Source organism: Pseudorca crassidens, chromosome 15, assembly GCF_039906515.1.
Source record: "Pseudorca crassidens isolate mPseCra1 chromosome 15, mPseCra1.hap1, whole genome shotgun sequence".
NCBI classification, from domain to species: domain Eukaryota; kingdom Metazoa; phylum Chordata; class Mammalia; order Artiodactyla; family Delphinidae; genus Pseudorca; species Pseudorca crassidens.
In genome coordinates, this window is record NC_090310.1 from 5,005,738 (window position 1) to 5,029,475 (window position 23,738).

At 45.2% G+C, this 23,738-nt stretch overlaps 1 protein-coding gene across 2 annotated transcripts in view; it reads left to right on the plus strand.

Annotated features, from left to right (window-relative positions):
• Positions 1 to 23,738, plus strand: part of LMTK2 (lemur tyrosine kinase 2) — a 174,876-nt gene that overhangs the window by 33,032 nt on the left and 118,106 nt on the right. The window lies entirely within an intron of this gene.

Sequence of the window (23,738 nt, forward strand, 5' to 3'; positions counted from 1 at the left end):
GAAGCCTGACTAATTAGAGGAGGAGGGATCCCCACCTGGCCCGAAAGTCAGCGCTTTTTTAGAGCATCATGAAGGTGTCGTGGATGATGACCACACCATTCCCTTAGCTTGTCAGGCCGAGGCGATTTCTTTTTAAGAAACATGAATCACTTCTAGCGACAGAAGAAAATGAAATTCTGGAAATAAACATGTTCAGCAGTGCCCTAGGGATCCATGAGGGCTGTTCAACACATATCCTGTGCATTTAGAGAAAGTGAGCTTAGCTGTGTATTGAAGTAAATAGATGATGACCACACTGAGCTCCTTCGTTCTTGACTCATTTTTGGAAAGCAAAACGAATACACACATCTAGATGTGAGGTGAATGTGCCAACTTTTAAATAATGGTGTAGTTGTCTACTTTTAGTTCTCCATTTGCATAAAGATTTTAATTGCTGCAGTTCTGTAACTGCAGGGCAATTTAAAGACTTCATGCATATTATATGTACTTATGCAAAATTGCAGAGCTAAAATTTTCCATATAAATAACACTAGGTTTTCCTGCTTTGTAGTCAAGAATTGCTAAGGATGTTGGGTATTATTAAAAGAACATCGGGGGCTTCCCTGGTGGCGCAGTTGTTAGAATCTGCCTGCCAATGCAGGGGACACAGGTTCAATCCCTGGTCTGGGAAGATCCCACATGCCACGGAGCACCTAAGCCCGTGCGCCACAACTACTGAGCCTGTGCTCTAGAGCCCGCGAGCCACAACTACTGAGCCCACATGCGTAGAGCCCATGCTCCACAACAAGAGAAGCCACCACAATGAGAAGCCTGCGCACCACAACAAAGAGTAGCCCCCACTCGCTGCAACTAGAGAAAGCCCGCGTGCAGCAACGAAGACCCAACGCAGCCAAAAATAAATAAATAAAATAAATAATAAAAAATTTTTTAAAAAGAACGCTGTACGCTCACTGAAGCATTTATAGGTAAAGGACATTCTGTCTAGGATTTCTTTTTCTTTTTTTTTTTGCGGTACGCGGGCCTCTCACTGTTGTGGCCTCTCCTGTTGCGGAGCACAGGCTCCGGACGCACAGGCTCAGCGGCCATGGCTCACGGGCCCAGCCGCTCCGCGGCATGTGGGATCCTCCCGGACCGGGGCACGAACCCGTGTCCCCTGCATCAGCAGGCGGACTCTCAACCACTGTGCCACCAGGGAAGCCCTAGAATTTATTTTTTTATCCAGCAAAAATGGGGTGGAGCTGGGAATAAATGAAGAAAAAATATTTATGGGCAATAGATGCACAGCACTTACAGTATAGTATAGAAAGCTTTTCTGCCATTATTTCTTCAAATATTTTCTTTCTCCTACTCCCGCTTTTCTTCCTGGACTCAATTACACATATATTATTATGCCTCTTGAAGATGTCTTACAGCTCACTGATGCCTGGGTTTGTTTTTTTTTTTTCCCCAGAATTTTTTCCTTCTATATTTTAGTCGTATCTTTTCTGTTGCTGTGTTTTCAAGTACATTACTCTTTTCTTCTACAGTGTCTAATCTGTTAATCCCATTCAGTGTATTTTTCATCTCCAGAAGTTCAATTTGGGTCTTTTGTATCTCTTTCGTGTTTCTTCTTAACCTGCTCACATTTTCCTCAATCTTCCTGACCATATCAAATGTAGTTGTAGTAACTATTTTAATGTCTTTTTCTATTAGTTTTATCTGTGTGATTTCACTTGATTGATTTTTCTCCTCATTATGGAGTATAGTCCTTGCTTCTTTGCATGTCTGGTCATTTTTGATTGGGTGCCAGATATTGTGAATCTTACCTTGTTGGGTGTTGGATATTCTTCTATTAAAAAAAATATCTTCTCGAGCTTTGTTCTGGGACATAGTTAAGTTACTTGGAAGTAGTTTGATCCTTTTGAGGCTTGCTTTTAAGCTTTGTGAGACAGAACCAGAGAAATCTTTAGTTTAGGGCCAATTTTGCCCCACCTTCTGAGTACTTGACTTCATGCTGTGTATATTATTAATGGAGCTTTTCATTCTGCCTGTTGAGACAATTCCCAGCAATCTGTGGGCTTCTGCCTGCTTATTTCAAGCATTTCCCCACCTGACTCCAGGTAGTTTCCTCACGTGCATGTGCTGATGATGATACTCAGCTGAAGACTCAAGAGGGCTCCTTTGCAAATCTCCAGAGCCGGCTTTGTAAGCACCCTCTCCTCTGTGGCACTCTGCCCTGCAAATTCTTGCTGCTTTGCCCTCCCCAAACTCTTAACTCAGGGAGACTTCCAGGCTCTGCCTGGGTCCCCCTCCTTGCACTGCAGCCTAGAAACTCTTTGCCTCATTTTCCCCCTCTATCAGGGATCATTGTCCTATGCTGCCTGCCATCCAGTGTCAAAAGCTGCTGTTTCTTATGTTTTGTCCAGTTTTGTAGGTGCTTAAGGCAGGAGGGTTCATCCAGTCCCTGCTATTTCATCTTGGCCAGAAGTGGAGGAGATCTCCACAATTTTTTTTTATTTTAATAGATCTTTATTGGAATATGGTTTCTGTTATACACCAAAGTGAATCAGCCATATGCATACATATGTCCCCATATCCCTTCCCTCTTGAGCCACCCTCCCATCCTCCGTATCCCACCCCTCTAGGTCATTGCAAAGCACTGAGCTGATCTCCCTGTGCTATGCTGCTGCTTCCTACTAGCTAACTGTTTCACATTTGGTAGTGTATATATGTCGATGCTACTCTTCGCCCCAGCTTCCCCCTCCCACCCCATGTCCTCAAGTCCATTTTCTATGTCTACATCTTTATTCCTGCCCTGCAGCTGGGTTCATCAGTACCTTTTTTTTTTTTTTTTTAGATTCCGTATATATGCGTTAGCATATGGTATTTGTTTTTCCCTTTCTGACTTACTTCACTCTGTATGACAGACTCTGGGTCCATCCACCTCACTACAAATAACTCAATTTCATTTCTTTTTATGGCTGAGTAATATTCCATTGTGTATATGTGCCACATCTTCTTTATCCATTCATCTGTGATGGACATTTAGGTTGGTTCCATGTCCTGGCTATTTTAAATAGGGCTGCAATGAACACTGTGGTACATGAGTCTTTTTGAATTATGGTTTTCTCAGGGTATATGCCCAGTAGTGGGATTGCTGGGTAATATGGTAGTTCTATTTTTAGTTTTTTAGGGAACTTCCATGCTGTTTTCCACAGTGGTTGTATCAATTTGCGTTCCCACCAATAGTGCAGGAGGGTTCCGTTTTCACCACACCCTTTCCAGCAATTATTGTTTCTAGATTTTTTGATAACGACCATTCTGACTGGCATGAGGTGATACCTCATTGTAGGTTTGATTTGCATTTCTCTAATAATTAGTGATGTTGAGCATCTTTTCACAGGCCTCTTGGCCATCTGTATGTCTTCCTTGGTGAAATGTCTATGTAGGTCTTCTGCCCATTTTTTAATTGGATTGTTTGTTTTTTTGATATTGAGCTCCATGAGCTGTTTGTGTGTGTATATATATATATATATATATATATATTATATATATATATATATTTTTTTTTTTTTGCGGTTCGCGGGCCTCTCACTGTTGTGGCCTCTCCCGTTGCAGAGCACAGGCTCTGGACACGCAGGCTCAGCGGCCATGGCTCACGGGCCCAGCCGCTCTGCAGCATGTAGGATCTTCCCGGATCAGGGCACGAACCCGTGTCCCCTGTATTGGCAGGCGGACTCTCAACCACTGTGCCACCAGGGAAGACCTGTTTATATATTTTTGAGATTAATCCTTTGTCTGTTGTTTCATTTGCAAATATTTTCTCCCATTCTGAGGGTTGTCTTTTTGTCTTGTTTATGGTTTCCTTTGCTGTGCAAAAGCTTTTAAGTCCTATTAGTTTATTTTTGTTTTTATTTCCGTTACTCTAGGAGGTGGGTCAAAAAAGATCTTGCTGTGGTTTATGTTGAAGAGTGTTTTTCCTATGTTTTCCTCTAAGAGTTTTATAGTGTCCGGTCTTACATTTAGGTTTTTAATCCATTTGGAGTTTATTTTTGTGTATGGTGTTAAGGAGTGTTCTAATTTCATTCTTTTACATATAGCTGTTCAGTTTGCCCAGCACCACTTATTGAAGAGGCTGTCTTTTCTCTGTTGTATGTTCTTGCCTCCTTTGTCATAAATTCGGTGACCATATGTGTGTGGGTTTATCTCTGGGCATTCTGTCCTGTACCGTTGATCTATATTTCTGTTTTTGTGCCAGTACCATACTGTCTTGATTACTGTAGCTTTGTGGTATAGTTTGAAGTTGGGGAGCCTGATTCCTCCAACTCCATTTTTCTTTCTCAAGATTGCTTTGACTGTTCGGGGTCTTTTGTGTTTCCATATGAATTGTAAAATTTTTTGTTCTAATTCTGTGAAGAATGCCATTGGTAGTTTGATAGGGATTGCATTGAATCTGTAGACTGCTTTGGGTAGTATAGTCATTTTCACAATATTGATTCTTCCAATCCAAGAACATGGTATATTTCTCCATCTGTTTATGTCATCTTTCATTTCTTTCATCAGTGTTTTATAGTTTTCTGAGTACAAGTCTTTCACCTCCTTAGGCAGGTTTATTCCTAGGTATTTTGTTCTTTTTGTTGTGATGGTAAATGGGATTGTTTCCTTAATTTCTCTTTCTGATTTTTGTTGTTGGTGTATAGGAATGTCAGAGATTTCTGTGCACTAATTTTGTATCCTGCAACCTTACCAAATTTATTGATTAGTTCTAATAGTTTTCTGGTGGCATCTTTAGGATTTTCTATGTATAGTATCATGTCATCTGCAAACAGTGACAGTTTTACTTCTTCTTTTCCAATTTGTATTCCTTTTATTTCTTTCTCTTCTCTGATTGCCGTGGCTAGGACTTCCAAAACTATGTTGAATAAGAGTGGCGAGAGTGGGCATCCTTGTCTTGCTCCTGATCTTAGTGGAAATGTTTTCAGTTTTTCACCATTGAGTATGATGCTTGCTGTGGTTTTGTCATATATGGCCTTTATTATGTTGAGGTAGTTTCCGTCTATGCCCATTTTCTGGAGAGTTTTTATCATAAATGGTGTTGAATTTTGTCAGAAGCTTTTTCTGCATCTATTGAGATGATCATATGGCTTTTATTCCTTAATTTGTTAATGTGGTTTAGCACATCGATTGATCTGTGTATACTGAAGAATCCTTACATCCCTGGGATAAATCCCACTTGATCATGGTGTATGATCCTTTTAATGTGTTGTTGGATTCTGTTTGCTAGTATTTTGTTCAGGATTTTTGCATCTATGTTCATCAATCATATTGGTCTATAATTTTCTTTTTTTGTGGTATCTTTTTCAGGTTTTGGTATCAGGTTGATGGTGGCTTCATATAATGAATTTGGGAGTGTTTCTCCCTCTGCAATTTTTTGGAAGAGTTTGAGAAGGATTGGTGTTAGCTCTTCTCTAAATGTTTGGTAGAATTCACCTGTGAAGCCATCTGGTCTTGGACTTTTGTTTGTTGGAAGATTTTTAATTACGGTTTCAATTTCATTATTTGTGATAGGTCTGTTTATATTTTCGAATTCTTCCTGGTTCAGTCTTGGAAAATTGTACCCTTCCAAGACTTTGTCCATTTCTTCATGGTTGTCCATTTTATTGGCCTAGAGTTGTTTGTAGTAGTCTCTTTGTACCCTTCGTATTTCTGCAGTGTCAGTTGTGATTTCTCCTTTTTCATTTCTAATTTTATTGATTTGCATCCTCTCCCTTTTTTTCTTGATGAGTCTGGCTAAGGGTTTATCAATTTTGTTTATCTTCTCAAAGAACCAGCTTTTAGTTTTATTGATCTTTGCTATTGTTTTCTTCATTTCTATTTCATTTATTTCTGCCCTGATCTTTATGATTTCTTTCCTTCTACTGACTTTGGGTTTTCTTTGTTCTTCTTTCTCTAGTTTTTTTTTTTTTTTTTTGGCTGTACGTGGGCCTCTCACTGTTGTGGCCTCTCCCATTGCGGAGCACAGGTTCCAGATGCGCAGGCTCAGTGGCCATGGCTCATGGGCCCAGCCGCTCCGCAGCATGTGGGATCCTCCCAGACCGGGGCATGAACCCGTGTCCCCTGCAGTGGCAGGCAGACTCTCAACCACTGCGCCACCAGGGAAGCCCTCTCTAGTTGTTTTAAGTGTAGGGTTAGATTGTTTATTTGAGATTTTTCTTGTTTCTTGAGGTGAGATTGGATTGCTATAAGCTTCCCTCTTAGAACTGCTTTTGCTGCATCCCATAGGTTTTGCGTCATTGTGTTTTTGTTGTCATTTGTTTCTATGTATTTTTTAATTTCTTCTTTGATTTTTTCAATGATCTCTTGGTTATTTAGTAGCACACTGTTTAGCCTCCATGTATTTATGTTTTTTTACAGTTTTTTTTCCTGTAAATGATTTCCAATCTCATAGCATTGTGGTCAGAAAGGATGCTTGATATGATTTCACTTTTCTTAAATTTTCCGAGGCTTGATTTGTGACCCAAGATGTGGTCTATCCTGAGGAATGTTCTGTGTGCACTTGAGAAGAAAGTGTATTCTGCCACTTTGGGGTGGAATATTCTATATATATCAGTTAAATCTGTCTGGTCTATTGTGTCATTTAAAGCTTGTGTTTCCTTATTTATTTTCTGTTTGGATGATCTGTCCATTGGTGTAAGTGAGCTGTTAAAGTCCCCTACTATTATTGTGTTACTGTCGATTTCTCCTTTCATGGTTGTGAGCCTTATGTATTGAGGTGCTCCTATGTTGGGTGCATAAACATTTATAATTGTTATATCTTCTTCTTGGATTGATCCTTCGATCAGTATGTAGTGTCCCTCTTTATCTCTTGTAACAGTCTTTATTTTAAAGTCTATTTTATCTGATATGAGTATTGCTCCTCCAGCTTTCTTTTGATTTTCATTTGCATGGAATATCTTTTTCCATCCCTTCACTTTCGGTCTGTATGTGTCCCTAGGTCTGAAGTGGGTCTCTTGTAGACAGCATATATATAGGTCTTGTTTTTTTATCCATTTAGCCAGTCTGTGTCTTTTGGTTGGGGCATTTAACCCATTTACATTCAAGGTTATTATGTTCCTATTACCATTTTCTTAATTGTTTTGGGTTTGTTTTTGTGGGTCTTTTTCTTCTTTTGTGTTTCCTGCCTAGAGAAGTTTCTTTAGCATTTGTTGTAAAGCTGGTTTGGTGGTGCTGAATTCTCTTAGCTTTTGCTTGTCTGAAAAGCTTTTGATTTCTCTGTCAAATCTGAATGAGATCATTGCTGGGTAGAGTAATCTTGGTTTTTCTCTTTCATCACTTTAAGTATATCCTGCCACTCCCTTCTGGCCTGCAGAGTTTTTGCTGAGAAATCAGCTGGTAACCTTACGGGGATTCCTTTGTATGTTATTTTTTGTTTTTCCCTTGCTGCTTTTAATATTTTTTCTTTGAATTTAATATTTGTTAATTTGATTAATATGTGTCTTGGTGTGTTTTCCCTAGGGTTTATCCTGTATGGGACTATCTGTGCTTCCTGGACTTGGGTGACTATTTCCTTTCCCATGTTAGGGAAGTTTTCGACTGTAATCTCTTCAGATATTTTCTTGGGCCCTTTCTTTTTCTCTTCTTCTTCTGGGACCCCTGTAGTTTGAATGTTGTTAGTGTTGTCCCAGAGGTCTTTGAGATTGTCTTCAATTCTTTTCATTCTTTTTTCTTTATTCTGCCCCTTGGCAGTTATTTCCACCATTTTGTCTTCCAGCTCACTTATTCGTTCTTCTGCCTCAGTTATTCTGTTATTGATTCCTTCTAGTGTATTTTTCATTTCAGTTATTGTATTATTCATCTCTGTTTATTTGTTCTTTAGTTCTTCTAGATCTTGTTAAACATTTCTTGTATTTTCTCAATCCATGCCTCCCTTCTATTTCTGAGATTCTGGATCATCTTTACTATCATTACTCTGAATTCTTTTTCAGGTAGATTGCCTATTTCCTCTTCATTTATTTGGTCTTGTAGGTTTTTACCTTGCTCCTTCATGTGTGACATATTTTTTTGCCATCTCATTTTTTTTTTTTAAATGCATGGGATTATGTTCCTGTCTTACTGGTTGTTTGGCCTGAAGCTTCCAACACTGGAGTTTGTAGGCTGTTGGGTAGAGCTCGGTCTTGGTGCTGAGATGAGGACCTCCATGAGACCTCACTCCAATGAATATTCCCTGGGTCTGAGGTTCTCTGTTAGTCCAGTGGTTTGGACTCAGAGGTCCCACCACAGGACCTTCTGCCCGACCCCTGGCTTGTGAACCAAGATCCCACAAGCTGTGTGAGGTGGCAAAAAGAAAAAAAAGGAGAGAAAACAATAACAAAGTAAAAAATAAAATTAGACTAAGAAACTAACAGATATGTTAGAAAGAGTATAAAAATAAAAATATAGATGAATCAACACCGGAAGGTACAACCGCATCACTATAGTAAAAAAGAGGAGGAGGGAGAAGAAAAATAAAAGAAAAAAGAAAAAAAGGGGGAAGGGCTTGGCTGCAAAGTTTGGGTGGTGGGTGGGGCCAATGCTCAGGACCCTCAGGGCTGAGGGGTGTGGGGGTGGGGCTTAGGCTCACGGAACAGAAGGGGCCCAGGCGTGCCCCCCACCCTGGTCTCAGAGGGCGGGGACCTCAACTGGGAGCCCAGCAGGCCTCCTGGGCTCGAGTGGGCGGGGCAAACGCCCTCCACTCATTCCCGCTCCTCCCGGAGGGCCCCTCCCGCCGGCCTCTCCTGATCTTGGGGCCTCAGGGGCGCGATCCTGTCTAGCCTCCACTTCTCCTCCCCCCTCAGTCCCCCAACGTCCTACCAGTTCACTTGGGGGTTCCTCCCTCCTTGGGCGTCAGGGTCACGCCCCAGCGGCTGGTAGCCACCCTAGTTGTGGGGAGACGCTAACTCAGCATCTTCCCACACCGCCATCTTGACTCCGCCCCCCCCAATTTTTTTAAAACATTGTAAGTTACTAGGAGAATTTTTGGTTAAAGACTGTATAATGTATTAAGCTTCTTGATAATAAGTAAATAAGAAATTTAAATAGTTTTTATGTGTGTATAGATGCCAGAATATTTGTCTCCCATGGGACCCTGAGCTCTCCAGGCCCCTTGGTGATTGTTTGTGGGCATAGATTTTGCAGCTTCCTGTGGGTGTCACCAGAGGAGGGCAAGGCAGAGGGCACAGAAATCCTGGAGTGAAAACCACAGCGCCGCAGCAGAGGGCAGGAAAATGAATTGAAGAAGGTTGTAGTTGAAATCAAGAACATCAGCCCACAGAACCAAAATGTGTTAACAAGGGTATAATGAAACCCTTCTTAAAACAAATATTGTCATAAGCAACCAAATTAAACGTTGTCCAAGTTAAAAGCAAATGAGGAGAGATTTGGTTATATGTTCGGGGCTTCGGACCGATTCAATCGAGGTCACATTTGATCAAATTCTTCTTTTTAAAAGCTGGGGGTTTGGGCTGGAGCTTAAGCACGTGTTTCTCATAAAGGGCCCTTTGTGTGTCTGTGGGTGGGATATCATTAATTGAATACAACTTTTGTTGTTCAAGTTGCTGAAGATAGAGTGTTGATCAAGGCACAAGATCCCCACTGCCATGAAGCTAACCTTCCAGGGAAGAGGGACAATAAACAAACAAACAAGAAAACACTAACGTGCAAATAAGACACAGCAGAGGGGCTCGCTGTTACTGCCTTACGAACTCATGTTCTCATGCCACCATATGCCCATCACTAGGGAAACAGTTTGGAGATTTATTAACATGTGTCTGAATCTCTTTTTGGCAAAGCATTTAGACATGTGTCTTGTTTAAGCGGCTGAGTTGCTTTGTATCCTAAAAGCCAACCAACTCCAGCAGAGGGAGACATGGTGACGGCTGGGACCCTGTGTTTGGACTGCAGGGGCCGCAGTTCCCGCCCCATCCCCCAGCACGTTCTGGGACGGGCACATGCACGTTGCATAGACAGTGCCAGGCAACCGCAGAAGAGCTGGGATGCAGTTCCAACTCAGCTGCGTTTAGAAGCTGCGTGATCTCAAGCAAGCCCCGTCGTCTCTCTGAGTCGGTTTTCTCAGCTCTAATGGTCCTAATAAGACCTGCCCCTAAGTGCAGTGAGAGGTGTTTATAAGGAACACGTGGAATGAGGTGCCCCAGGCAATTCTGAGTACCGTATACATCTCCACATATTAACTTTCCTGTCTTGGGCAGATCAACTGCCCTCTCCAAACCTCAGTTTTCTCATCTTTAAAGGGGGTTGTAAAAGGTCTTTCCATAAGTTCCAGTTCTGTTCAACATTTTGCCTATAGTTAACAACACTGTGTTGTACACTTGCAAATTTGTTAAGAGGGTAGGTCTCACGTTAAGTGTCCTTACCACAGTAATTTTATTAAAGCGTTTTCATCCAGGGGGCACCATAAAGAAGCCCAGTCAGTGGTGTCTGGCTGTCCTTGCAGGACCCCAGACCCTCCTCTTTCCCGGCTGCATTTGAGAGGACTGCTGACCGTCATGGCCACTCTCTGCTGTCCCCTTACTGGCTCCTACTGCCCCTAGGCCACAGGCTCCTCTTCCTGTCTCCACATCCCAGGGCTGGCGGGTCCAGGAAGCCCACCCAAGCCACAGCTCTCCAAGCTGTTCTCTGCCGGGCCAGGGCCCGGAGCGCTGCCCTCACGTGGAGAGAAGAATTAACCTTACGCCGAGAGACGGCTGCCCTTTGCCCTGGGCTACTGGGGGGTGATTTTTCTAGGCTCCTGGAATGTCCTGCCTGATAGGAGTGTCTTTGTTTGTGGGGGCTCTGGCCACCGGACCGTCGAACAGTGTGATTTATTGTAATTTATACCAAAGAGAAACAGAGCCAGACATTGGTGATGGGCAGCATGACAGATTTTATTCAGGCCCTTTATACAGGAGGGGCTTCTGTATAAACTGAGCTCAACCCTGATCTGTGCAGAGGTGACTGGGCGTGTTTTAAAGGGAGGGTGAGAAAGCATTCAGGAGGAATGGGCAGGGGCTCAAGCAGAGTCAGGGGAGTGGAAAATGACAAAGAGGGGGTGAGGGGGCTGTTTTATGAGAGCTGTTAGGCAACGCAGGCGCTGGGCCCGAGTGTATCTCAAGCAGAACATTATTTTAGCTGCCTTGAGCTTTCTTAGTGACTGAAGTTTAGTCAAGGAGCATCTTTGTCAGGGTTTGGGGCAGGTGTATTCCTCCCTCCAGGAGGGGCTAGAGAGAGCAAAGCCACCGGGCTGTGTATGACGGAGCCCCAGCAAAAACCCTGGGCACTGGAGCATGATGGTTGGCAATACTCTGTGCATGATGTCACCTGTGTGATTCCATGGGAGGGAACAACAGAATCTCTGTACACGGAACCCTCCTGGACCCGCCCATGTGCCAGTTCCCTTGGCTGACCTTCTTCTGGATCCTTGATATCATAAACCATAGTCGTGGGTACAACAGCTCTCAGTGAGTTCTGTGAGTCCTTCAGCAAATTACCAGACTTGAGAGGGGTTTCGGGGAATCTCCCGAACTTGCAATTGGTATCAGGAGTGAAAATGCTCTCGGGAGGACTGTCCCCTCTGACTTTGTAGTTGGGTAACTCTTGCAGTTGGACTCCACTCCTTGTGTCTCGACGGTCGGACACCCCATCTTCATGGCGGGGCATGATGTGGGGCTGGGAGCACGGTCATTGCTGTGAGGTCCTGAGGCCGGGGCCTGGTGACCACGTGACCGCTCTGGACACACATGCTGTCTCAAGATTTGAGGCATATTTGTCGAGCACAAACAATGACTGGTGTCTGCTGATACCTTCTGTGCATCTTGCAGAGGGGACTTGGGGGGTCATCATCCTGCCTGTCCCCATCTTACCCGTACCGGCCTCTCCCGAGGCCACCGATTCTGTGATGGCCATAGAGAAAGTTCCAGATGCTCTGAGCCCGGGCCACTCTCTGGGGGCGGAGGCCTCGCTCTCCACACGGGGCTGCTCAGCCTCCAGGCAGTTCCGCTGGTTCCGCAGCCTCTCGCCCCTCACCCTGTAATTCTTCATTTTATACTTCTCTACTTTTTATTTACTTTCCCCACCACATCCTATTTCCAATGGATAAATCTGGACTGAAACCCCAGTTTGGGGCTAAGTGTCATAGGTGGGGAACCAAGTCCATGCTAAAAAGGGGTTCATGGGAATAGGATGTGGGATTACAAGTAGTGAATCCACGCGATTTTAAAAAAATACCACATCACTTCCCTTCACGTGATGCCTCTCGATCCATAGTCTGACAACACAGGCAAGTGTACGCAGTGTCATCAAGAATGTCAGTCTGTTAAAAAATAAAATCCTATTATCCAGATTTGACGAACATCCTGCATTTTCTTTTATTTTCCCTTTAAAAAATTAACTCCACAAGGAAAGTAAGGTATTTGCTTTTCGTATTCACGGTAATATACATTGAACACATATTCAAATGTCTCAGAATCACCCAGAAAAGGACAAAAAAATATATCAACGCGATAACATGAGATTCAGCAGGCCCACGAGGAAATCTGGGGCTCCGGATCTAAGGAAAGGGAGTGCGCCGGCCCTGACAAAATACGTTTGGCGAGGGTGCAAGTGCACGGCTGATTCCCAGTGCACAGTCATCAGTCGTGTTCTGCAGCTTCCACCTGTGAACTGTAAGCGATTTGTAAAATGCTATATCTGGTTTCAAATATTAATAATTCATTGAGGTGGTTGGTGGCAATTAACCACACCAGTAGTACACACACACACGTGTTTCTGAAAACTGAAGCTTCAGCCACATCCCCCTGCTTCTCAAAGAAGCTTCTCTGAAGCTGGGTAGCAGAAACGGCTTGGAGAGAGAGGGGTGCCGTGAAGGGTTTCCTAAGGACTTGATTCAGACCAAGGTCATGATGATGTTGGTGAAGGCAGAGGAAGCTGTCAGTGGCCTGTGTTACTTATTTGTGTTTGTCCTCTTCCTATCCTCATCATAGCAAACGCAGAACTCCTATCACATGGTATGGCTTGGGTTATGTCCACCCACCAAAAAAAGATATGTCGAAGTCATAACCCTCAGTACCCCGGAAAATGACCTTATTTGGATATAGAGTTTTTACAGAGGTGATCAAGTCAAAATAAGGTCATTAGGGTGAGCCCTAATTCAATATGACTGTGTCCTTATAAAAAGGGGAAATTTGGACACAGACACACCACAGGGAGAAGGCCATGTGAAGATGAGGCAGAGATTGAGGTGATGCATCCCCATGCCAGAAGATACCAAAGATGGCCAGCCAACCACCAGCAGGTAGGGGAGAGGCCTGGAAAAGATTAGCCCTCACAGCCTCAGAAAGAACCAACCCTGCTGACTCCTTGATCTTGGACTTCCAGCTTCCAGACTGTAAGAATATCCACCAACTCCTGTCCCTGATTGTTTGAGGGATGCTCAACCTGGGGCCATTGCCCCCCCCAGCACTTCCAGCCTTCCTGGCACGTGGAGTTGTCCATCAAAGTCACAAAGCTAAGTGTGCTAAGGCCAGATTGCTTCGGATCAAGCCCCAAGTGTATCATGTACAAACTTTGGGTAAATCCCTCTGGTGCGGTCAAGAGGGTAGGGTGAGGCACCCACAGCATCTACTACATCATCCCTTAGTCCTTTCACTTCCTTTCTTCCTCTCCATGTTCTCCATCAAAATGCCTACAGTGAGGAACAGAAAAAAATCATGCATTGTCCTCATTACTAAATAATAATAATAACATTTCTTAAAGGACTTCCTCTGTGCCCAGCACTGTGTGACATGTGATGTAGTTACAGTTATTAACTCCATGACTTTACAGATGGGGAAACTTGAGGCTTGAGGGCTGTGCTCAAATTGAGTAAATTAGATGGAGCTGGGGCTGAGCTGAAGCAATCTGACCCTGGCACATGTATCCTTGCCCCCTGCAGACAAGGGCACTCCAGGAGCAAGGGGTGCAAAAAACATTACCTGCCTCACTCTTTTGGCTCCAGCAGCAAGAATAAGACAAACTGATGTTTCAGTAAACATTATTATTTTGTAAAGTAAATGAAGTTGCCCTTTTCATGTGGTTCTCAGTTGACTGGGTGGGGGAATTCTCACTGGAAAAGTTTTCTCTGGGTGAAGAAAGTGTTGACTATTGTACATTTTAAAAGTTGCCAGTTTTGTTGTAAATCAGGCTGAGAAGGAGCTCGTTGAAGGCAAAAATATGAAAGACTATAGTCCAAACAGGCAAGACCAAGGATGTATTTTTTACAGACTTTGCAGAGAATTCTTGGATCAAGCTAGCAACTCGGTGGCTGATTATAAGACGAGCTGTGAGGAGTCTAATTCCTTTAGTCACAAAGGCATCTGGGACCCTGCTGCCCCATGGAACCTTCAACCACCCATTCTCCATGCTCAGAGGAGACCTTGCACCCCAGGTCCCGGCTGGAAGGGCCTGCCCGCTCTCTGGAGAGCGGGGATGGAAGGGAAGGTGATAAACGTGTAGAGGTTGTTCAGCTGGGGTGATGCTAGCGCCAGGTTGATGAGCAAGCCAGGGAGGAGCCCCTTCCCACCCCCAAGCCTGACCCTCCCTGAGCGTGAGTCTGCAGTGACGGAATGGATTCCCGCCCTGCTCTGGGGGAGAGAGATGAGTGATGCCTGCACCCACCAGCCTTGCCTGGAACAGGGCATGTTCTGTTTCCCTCTAGAGGGCCCAGCAGCAAAAGTCTTCCCTTTCATGAGTGTCGTGAGGCAAGGAAGGTTGAGGTGTGAGAGAAGGGAGAGAGAGCATCTGATCCTTGCTCAGTAAAGGGAAAACATACAGGTCAGTTAAGTATATTCACATTACACCACCATCCATCTCCAGAAAGTTTTCATCTTTCTAAACTGAAACTCTGTCCCCATTAAACACTAAGTCCCCACTCCCCCCTCCCACAGCCCCTGGCACCCTACTCTAGGGCACCTACGGCATTCTACTGTCTGTCTCAATGAATTTGATGTTGCTAGGGACTTCATCTAAGTGGAAACATACAGTATTTGACCTTTTGTGACTGGCCCTTTCACTTGGCATCATGTCCTCAAGGTTCATCCATGTTGCAGCATGTGTTATAATTTTCTTCCTTTTTAAGGCTGAATAATCTTCCATTGTATGGATGGACCACCATTCATCCGCTGATGGACACTTGCGTTGCTTCTGTCCCTTTGGCTCTTGCGAATAATACTGCTATGAACATGGATGAGCAGATATCTAGCCCTGCTTTCGGTTCTTCGGGGCGTATACCCAGAAGTGGAATTGCTGGATCTGCTTTTGTTTTTGAAGTGGGTCAGCCCTGGGAGGGGGGGCCAGGGCGCTTCTGCTGTAAGTCGGCACAGCCATGGGATGTGATAAGAAGTTAGTTTGATTCTCAGAACCTGCGTTTCCTCAACGGTAAAAAGGAATAATGATAGTAGCACTAATCACAGGATTGTTGTGAGAGGTATTTAAAATCACGTGTTTTGTATGTTGGATGGGGGGGGGGCGCTCACCCAGCTGTCCATCATTTTCACCATGATTGTCGTCAGCTTTAAGATTCGGGGAAAGGGGGGAGCATGCTTCGTCACGTCCACCAGGGGTCGCTATTGCCCTCGGAGCTGAGTCCTGGCTGGGCCGTAATGGCCTCCCGCCTCCGCCCTCCATCAGCTCCCACCATTTGGCCCCTAACTCTCTACTCTCTATCCCACTTACTTTTGACTCTTCAGTTCCAACTGTCTTCCTGTATCGCTGCTTTCACCCAGGAACAAGAAGTTCCCCAATGATCCAAGCCAGATCACCTTATCTGATTACCCGTGCCCCATTGCTCCCAGCGGGGCTTTCTTCTGCAGGAATTTCAGGCCATCATGGAGGCAGATTTATCTGTGCCAAATGATGTCCCGCTGCAGGTAATTACCATGTTCTGTTTCCCTCTTGAGGGCTTTTACGAGAGTCAAGTGAGGCCATGTGTGGGAAAGTACTCATGAACATTTGGGACAGCTGCCGTGAGTCTCGGGCCTGGGCCCCGAGGAGTCCTTCCTGGTCAGAGCCGCCTCCGGGAGTGACTGCAGTTTCTGAGCAGGAATGGAGCATTTAGGTGTCCACAGGGTCTGAGCAGATGCGGCCCTGGGAGAGAGGCCCTGGGCACCGTGACCAACTCTAAGGGGGTGCTGGGTAGCTGCTCCTGAAGCCTGGCCCATGGTCACTTGCTGGGCCTGAATGTGGGCTCAGTGTGGCCAGATATTCTCATTTTTCAAGGGAATCTGAAAATGCAGATTTTTTTTTTTTCACATGAAATCTCCAAAATTTCCAATATGGGCCGTTAGGGACAATTTTTCTCAAACTCTGCATGGGCCAATCAAAACACTCCGCAGGCTGGTCTTGGCCCTTGGGTGCCACATTGCATCCTCTGATGGGGTCTTGTTTAAGATGTAGTCAGTGACTGGTGGTAAATACCACTGACATTGACCATGGGGATGACCTGGGTTTTTAGCTGCCAGGTGCTCTTTGGTGTTCACCTCCTCAGGGACACACCAGGACTCCTGGCTTCTCCTGTGGAGAGTGGGGGGAGGGGTCCTTTGGGTGTCTCCCATGGGACCCAAGCTGAACCAGTAACCTAGAGATTCAAAAAGCCCCATTTGTATCCCACTTCCCCGAGCTGTTCAGCTTCACTTCTTCTCCCGCAAGACTTTTTGCCCAAGGAGCAAGAGACACTTGGTAACCCACTTACGGCATCAGTGCCAGGCTCTTATAAGGAGCATCATAACTCCCTCTGTCGCCAGGATGGCATTTCTGGGTGCTCCCAAACGACCCAAGAAACTGCTAATTGTACACTGATGGTTCAACCACCCCTTGAAAGGTCAACCTCACGCTGCCCATAGACTGTGTGGATGGTCCTCTGAATGGAGGGACCCCGTGGACAGGAGTCAGAGGCAGGGGCTGGGAGGAAAGAGTGTCCCTGTGGGTTGGGTTGGAAAGTCCTGATGTTCAGCTCATCACACCACCCAGTGAGTGTGATTGCAGCTGTGGAATCCAACACAGATGCGCTTGCCAGAGGGGCCTCTTAAGGGGCTGAAATGGGACTTCGCAGGGGGGGCTAGTATTGAGGTGCAATAAGCAGCCAGACACCCTCCCCCTCCCACCCGCCCCATGTGCGTCCAGCAGACAGGACTTACGGTGGAGGTCCCAGTTTGCCTTCGCTTCTGACCCCGAGCCGGCAGCTGGATCAAGCAGTCCTGAGGAGGTGACCCATTTCCCTAATTTGGGAAATGCTAAAATGTGAAATACTGAATGCAGCTATCCCAGGCACATTTATCCCACACCTCCTCCCCCAGGCTTAACTTCCATGGAAGGAACGAAGTCAGATTTTAATGATGATACAGCCAAGGGCAAAATAATTCTGGTTCTTTCTCTGTAGCTCCCCAAAGAGCTGACCACACACACACACATACACTCCTTTTAAATCAGTGCAGTTGAAACAGAATTGCCTAAAACAAATGAAGGTTATCACAGCAACATTTTTTGTGATTCAGAAATTTTGTATCCAATTGAGGGAAAGTTATTCCCCTTGCCAATCCCAAGAAGTGAAGGTAACCACATATTTCTCGAGCACTTCATTATGAAAGGTGGCCTCTGTCTCTGGAGAAGGGAGAAACATACAAGTTTGCCGCTGGAGTCTTCTTCTGCTGATGCCAGGGAGGAATTTGACGGGCATCCATCCTGGAGGGTAGCTGAAGTCATAAGAGCTCTGTACTCTTTTCCTCAGCAACAAAACCTCCACTATTTTTTCTCCTTTTCCTAAGTTCTCAGCAAGAGGCTTTCTCCTCATTTCCCTTACCCCTGCAGTGGGCCTAGATTTAAGAGTTCACAGTGAATCATAATCACAGCTGGCCTTCTTGGGTCCTAATGATGAACTGGGCACTGCACATGCCCCAGACCAGCTCTGTCCAACAGAACCTTCCACCTTGATGGACGTGTTCTGTATCTGCTCTGTCCAATGCAGGAGCCAGTAGCCACATGTGGCTATTGAGCCCTTGAAATGTGACCAGTAGGACTGACAGACTGAAGTTTAATATACTTACAGTGAATGAAATAGCCATATGTGGCTAGCGGCTATCATATTGGACAGTTCAGCATTAGACCCTTGAAGCAAGCTTGTAAGTACTGGTGTTATTCACCCATTTTGAAGATAAAGGAAGAAAGTCTCCGAGGGATTAAGTAACTTGCTTGAGGTCACAGAACTAGCTCTAACCATAGTCCCAAGTCTTGTGTTTGGAGGGAATGTTGCTTGGGAAGCTTGATTCTCAACTCTCCTTCCTCCTCCACCAGGGACCTGGCTCAGGTGTGCAAATGAAGGTGGCTTTCTGCATGCTATGTTTGCTTAGTTAGTTCTCTTTCCTTTTCCCCTCCTTTAAAAAATGTCTTTTTCTGAATATTGAGGAAATATAGGTGCATCAGGGCAAAATTACAGGAAACAATAAAAAGAAAAATATTTATCCATAATTTCTTTAACTAGATGAAACCACTACATACAATTGCATCCTTTTCCCCTCCTTTAAAAAATGTCTTTTTCTTAATGTTGAGGAAATATAGGTGCATCAGGGCAAAATTACAGGAAACAATAAAAAGAAAAATATTTATCCATAATTTCTTCAACTAGATTAAACCACTACATACAATTGCATCATAAGGAAAAAAATACCTAGGAATAAATTTAACCAAGGAGGTGAAAGAACTAACTGTACACTGAAAACTATAAGACATTGATGAAAGAAACTGAAGAAGATGTAAATAAATGGAAAGATATTCTGTGTTCATGAATTGGAAGAATTAATATGTTAAAATGTCCATAATACCCAAAGCAATCTACACATTCAATGCAATCCCTATCAAAATTCAAAAATGACATTTTTCACAGAGATAGAACAAAGAATTCTAAAATTTCTGTGAAACCACAAAAGACCCCAAATAGCCAAAACAATTTTGAGAAAGAACAAAACTGGAGGCATATGCGCCTTGATTTCAAACTATATTACAGAACTATAGTAATAAAAGCAGTATGGTATTGGCAGAGAGAAAAAACAGAAATAGATCAATGGAATAGAATAGAGAGCCAGAAATTAGCCCACACTATATGGTCAATTGATTTACAACAAAGGAGCTAAGACTATACAATGGGAAAAGGACAGCGTCTTATATAAATGGTGTTGGGAAAACTGGACAGCCACATACAAAAGAATAAAGCTGGACCACTGCAGGTACACCCCGTTTTACTTTGCTTCCCTTTAGTGCACTTCACAGATACTGCATTTTTTACAAATTGAAGGTTTGTGGCAACCCTGCATCAAGCAAGTCTATTGGTGCCATTTTTCTAACACCTTCAAATATTATCATTGTTGGGCTTCCCTGGTGGCGCAGTGGTTGAGAGTCTGCCTGCCAATGCAGGGGACACGGGTTCGTGCCCCGGTCTGGGAAGATACCACGTGCCGCGGAGCGGCTGGGCCCATGAGCCATGGCCGCTGAGCCTGTGCATCCGGAGCCTGTGCTCCGCAACGGGAGAGGCCACAGCAGTGAGAGGCCTGCAGTACAAAAATATTATCATTGTTCCTTTTGTTAAATTAATAGACAAAGCAATGGTATCTTGTTGTTTTTATTCATTTTTTTCTAGTGTGTGTGGTCATATGTATCATTCAATTATTCATTTTATACATATATTTAAAATACCTTACTTTCATTATGTCTTAGTATTTTTCATCTTGATTTGTGTGATATCCTGATATGATAAGGCTACTTAGTTTTTGTGGGTCAGGCTTGTGGCAAATATTATCCCAACTTGTTTGCCTTTCAACCTTTTTTTTTTTTTTGCGGTACGCGGGCCTCTCACTGCTGTGGCATCTCCCGTTGCGGAGCACAGGCTCCAGACGCGCAGGCTCAGTCGCCATGGCTCATGGGCCCAGCCGCTCTGCGGCATGTGGGATCTTCCTGGACCGGGGCACGAACCCGTGTCCCCTGCATCGGCAGGCGGACTCTCAACCACTGCGCCACCGGGGGAGCCCTGCCTTTTAACTTTTTATGATTTTTTTTTTTTTTTTACTAGTGTTTCATTACCAACTCCATCATGGTTGGTCCCCCTGGTTTCAAGCGTAAAGTCTTCTCTGTTCTGTGGCTGAGCTGGCTGCAGCGTGCCTGATGCTTCTGGTGGGAAAAAGCACTCCTATCTCCCAGCCTCCATGTGCAGAACCCTAGGAGCATGAGGCCGTTTGATTTGGGGTGAAGCCTGAGAAGGAGGAGGGAGTTTTGTGCGGGGAACTAAGGAGCCAGAGAAGGGAGGAGAGGAAATGGGGTGCCGGCGGGGGTAAGGGGTGAGGAGGGCTGGCAGCGAAGAGCTGGTCGTGGGCACAGACATGGGGAGGAGAGAGTGCCAGGAGCTGAACAACGCCGCTTAGGAATCCAGGTGACTGAGTGCCACAGGGGCAGGAAAGGGACCTTTACCCTCTTCCTTCATTCATATGCATTCATCCACCCACCCACCCAATCATTCGTTCGTCCATCCACCCACTCACCCATCCTTCCATTCATTCATTCATGCATGCATTCCTGCATTCCTGCTTTCAGCGATGGGGCAGGAATCTGAGAACAGGCCTAAGTATAATGTGGGGGGATGGGTCAGGAGCTCAGACTGAGCCAGGTCTGGGTGGGTCTGGATTATCCTCACACCTGCAGCCATGGGGCAGACAAGTCCCCATAGGCACAGAGTGACAGCCACGTGAGGTCCCAAAACACAGGCAAAGGGCACTGGACCTCCTGTACACACCACAGGAGCGATCGTGACAGCAGGCCACCTAGCTCTACCTTCAGAGTAGACAAAATATTGTGATGAATGAAAGTGAAATCCACAGCCCCCTAACTTCAGTTCAAGTTCATATTCATGGGTGAAGCCACAGATGACAGCCTCTTTTTTTTAACCGACAAATGGGTTTTATTTGGCCTGCGTAGTGTTAGATTACAAAGTATTTTTTTAACTTTTTGAATTCACGCCCAATGAACTTAACCTAGAAATCAGGATTTCTAGTTCTTTTGAAAATTAAGCAATCTGATGACACTGGCCCTGCCCCCATTGAGCACTAACTTCCCATCCCCCTCCTCCAACCCCCGTTACCTCCCTTCTGCTTTCTGTCTATGAATTGGGCTCCTCCAGGGACCTCACGTAAGTGGGATCATATGGCATCTGTCCCTCTGTGCCTGGCTTATTTCACTTAGCATCATGCCCTCAAGGTTCATCCAGGTTAACTTTACTTTGCCGCTATCTCAATGTTTAGTGGAATTTCCCTTTTCTAAGCTTTTAACTGCTTCCTTGTCCCAGGCATTGCAATCCAGGCAGATCAATATCTCCACTGGATCCCACAGACAAAGGCACCCAGTCATGGGAGGCCGGGCAGCCACGAGGGTCGGCACAGAAAAAAAGAGGCACATCCTTTTGTAGGCTGCTCTTTGCTGTATATTTTCACTCCTGGCTGAGATGCCACATTGTGGGTTGCCACAGTCTCTCGCCTTTGGTTCTGCCTATCGGGACCCATGGCTCTGTCACCCCACATGCTGACTTGGCCATTGGTCCTGATGGGACAAGGGCTGTATGCCTTCACGCGATGGGGACCCAGAGTCGCAGAGCCCAGCTCCCTAGGCCTGGGGACTTTTCCGCCTTCACAACAGGTTTTCATCTATGCTGAGAACTTCTGGGAAATTCCCAGGCAAAGACATGGGCAGTGAGCATGTCCTTGTGTGGCGTCGAAAGCATGGAGCCTCAGAATGGGGTGAGATGGAGTTTAATTCCAGAAGGCTCTCCCACATGAACAAGGTCATCTAGATGGGACCAAATCCAGGCTTTTTGTCTTTGGGTCCTGAGCCGCCTCCAGGGTGACTCCAGCATTGGGTCCCCTTCATAGCCAGGGATCCGGCTGGGGAAGCAGGTGAGGGAGGGGGGCAGAGCAGGAGCTGTTGGTGGTTTACCTAATTTGATGTCCCATTTGGGTCCCTCGATTAGAGGTTTGAGCACACTCGCCTGGCAGTCGGTCCCTGAAAATTCCTGCTCAGACAGCATGTTTGTCAGCCCCCAGGACACCTACCTGGCTGGTGGGGCCTCCCAGGACTCATAGCTCATCCGACGCATCAACCAGAGTGGAGAACTTTTTTTTTTTTTTAATCAATCCTTCCATTACTTTCTTTTCATTCAAACATTCATAGACAAAGAAAGGTTTCCATACTTAATTTTTAAACATAATATACAGAACCACAGTACTATTTAAATTTCAAATTATGGGAGATCACATTCAAATATGCTTAGATTTGACGAGTTGCTATGACAATACTGAGGAATTTCACGGAAAAGATATTTAGAATTTGTAAGATAGTCAAATGCCTTTTTGCTGCGTGGGCCAGGGGTGAGCATCGTTCTCCCCATGCTACAGGTGAGCACACCGAGCCCCACGGAGCCTGGGGAGGAGCAGGGAGTGGAGCCCGGGGCCACTTTTTCCAAGCGGTAGGAATCCTTGGAACTTTAGAGCATCCTGATCTCCAGGCTCACTTGGTGATCTACTGCTTCATCTTAAAGATGGGGCCTCGGGGGGCACTGAGGCTGAGGGAGGTGCTCAGGGTCACACGGCCACTCGGGGCCAGGCCACCTGGAGAACTGGAGTCTGCGGTGTCTTGTTTGAGGCCTCTCTGGGCACCTCTGCCCCACCACACAGGCATGCGTGGTCTCGTCGGAACGGAGGGTTCTGAGTTACTCAGAATAACTTAGTTATTCTGTAAAGGAGGCCTCGATACAGTCGGGTGGGACAGGGCTCCGGGAGGTGGAAGGAGGTGAGAGATGGGAGGCACCTGGAACACACAGCCCATACTCCTGGCGCCTGGCCTGCAGCCCTGACTGGCACAGGTGGGCTGGAAGGTCTGGGGCCAGGCGCTAACTCAGCTCACGTCCCAGCCAGCGTTTCTCAAACTAGGGCCTGATATCTCTACAAGAGTATTTAAAATTCTGTTTTAATTTTTATCATTTTTTTGGCTTTTATAAAATATCATGTTTTAATTTTACAATCACCAATTGATGCTGTACTAGGAGAGATGAGACTAACTCCTTTGTGTCTTGTTTATTCAGCTGAGGTGTAATTAACATATATTAGTTTCACGTGTACAGCATCATGATCTGCCATTTGTATAGACTGAGAAATGATCACCACAGTAAGTCTAGTTAACATCCATCACCTTTGTGTCTTCCCACCTCCCTTTCCCTTCTCCAGGATTTTTACCTGACAAAGTTTATCCCATTTACATCCCATTCAGCTACCATAATTTCCTTTCCAAAAGAAAGGTTTGTGGTTGAAGCTGCCAGATTCTGAAAAAGATACAGAGACCCTTAAGGGTTATTTTTTTCTTTTGTTTTTAACTTAAGATGTGGCCCAACCTAAATCAGTGCCTCATGCTTTTATCTGCCATCTCCACGGAAGTTCCTCATAGATGGGTAAGGAGTGTGTGTGTGTGTGTGTGTGTGTGTGTGTGTGTGTGTGTGTGTGTTTATTGAGGTGAAATTCACATAACATTAACCATTTTAAAGTGAACAATTCAGTGGGATCCAAGGCATTCACAATGTTGTACAGCCACCCCTCTATCTTGTTCCAAAACATTTTCATCGCCCCCGAAAGGAAACCCCACACCAATAAGCCATTGCTCCTCACTCCCCG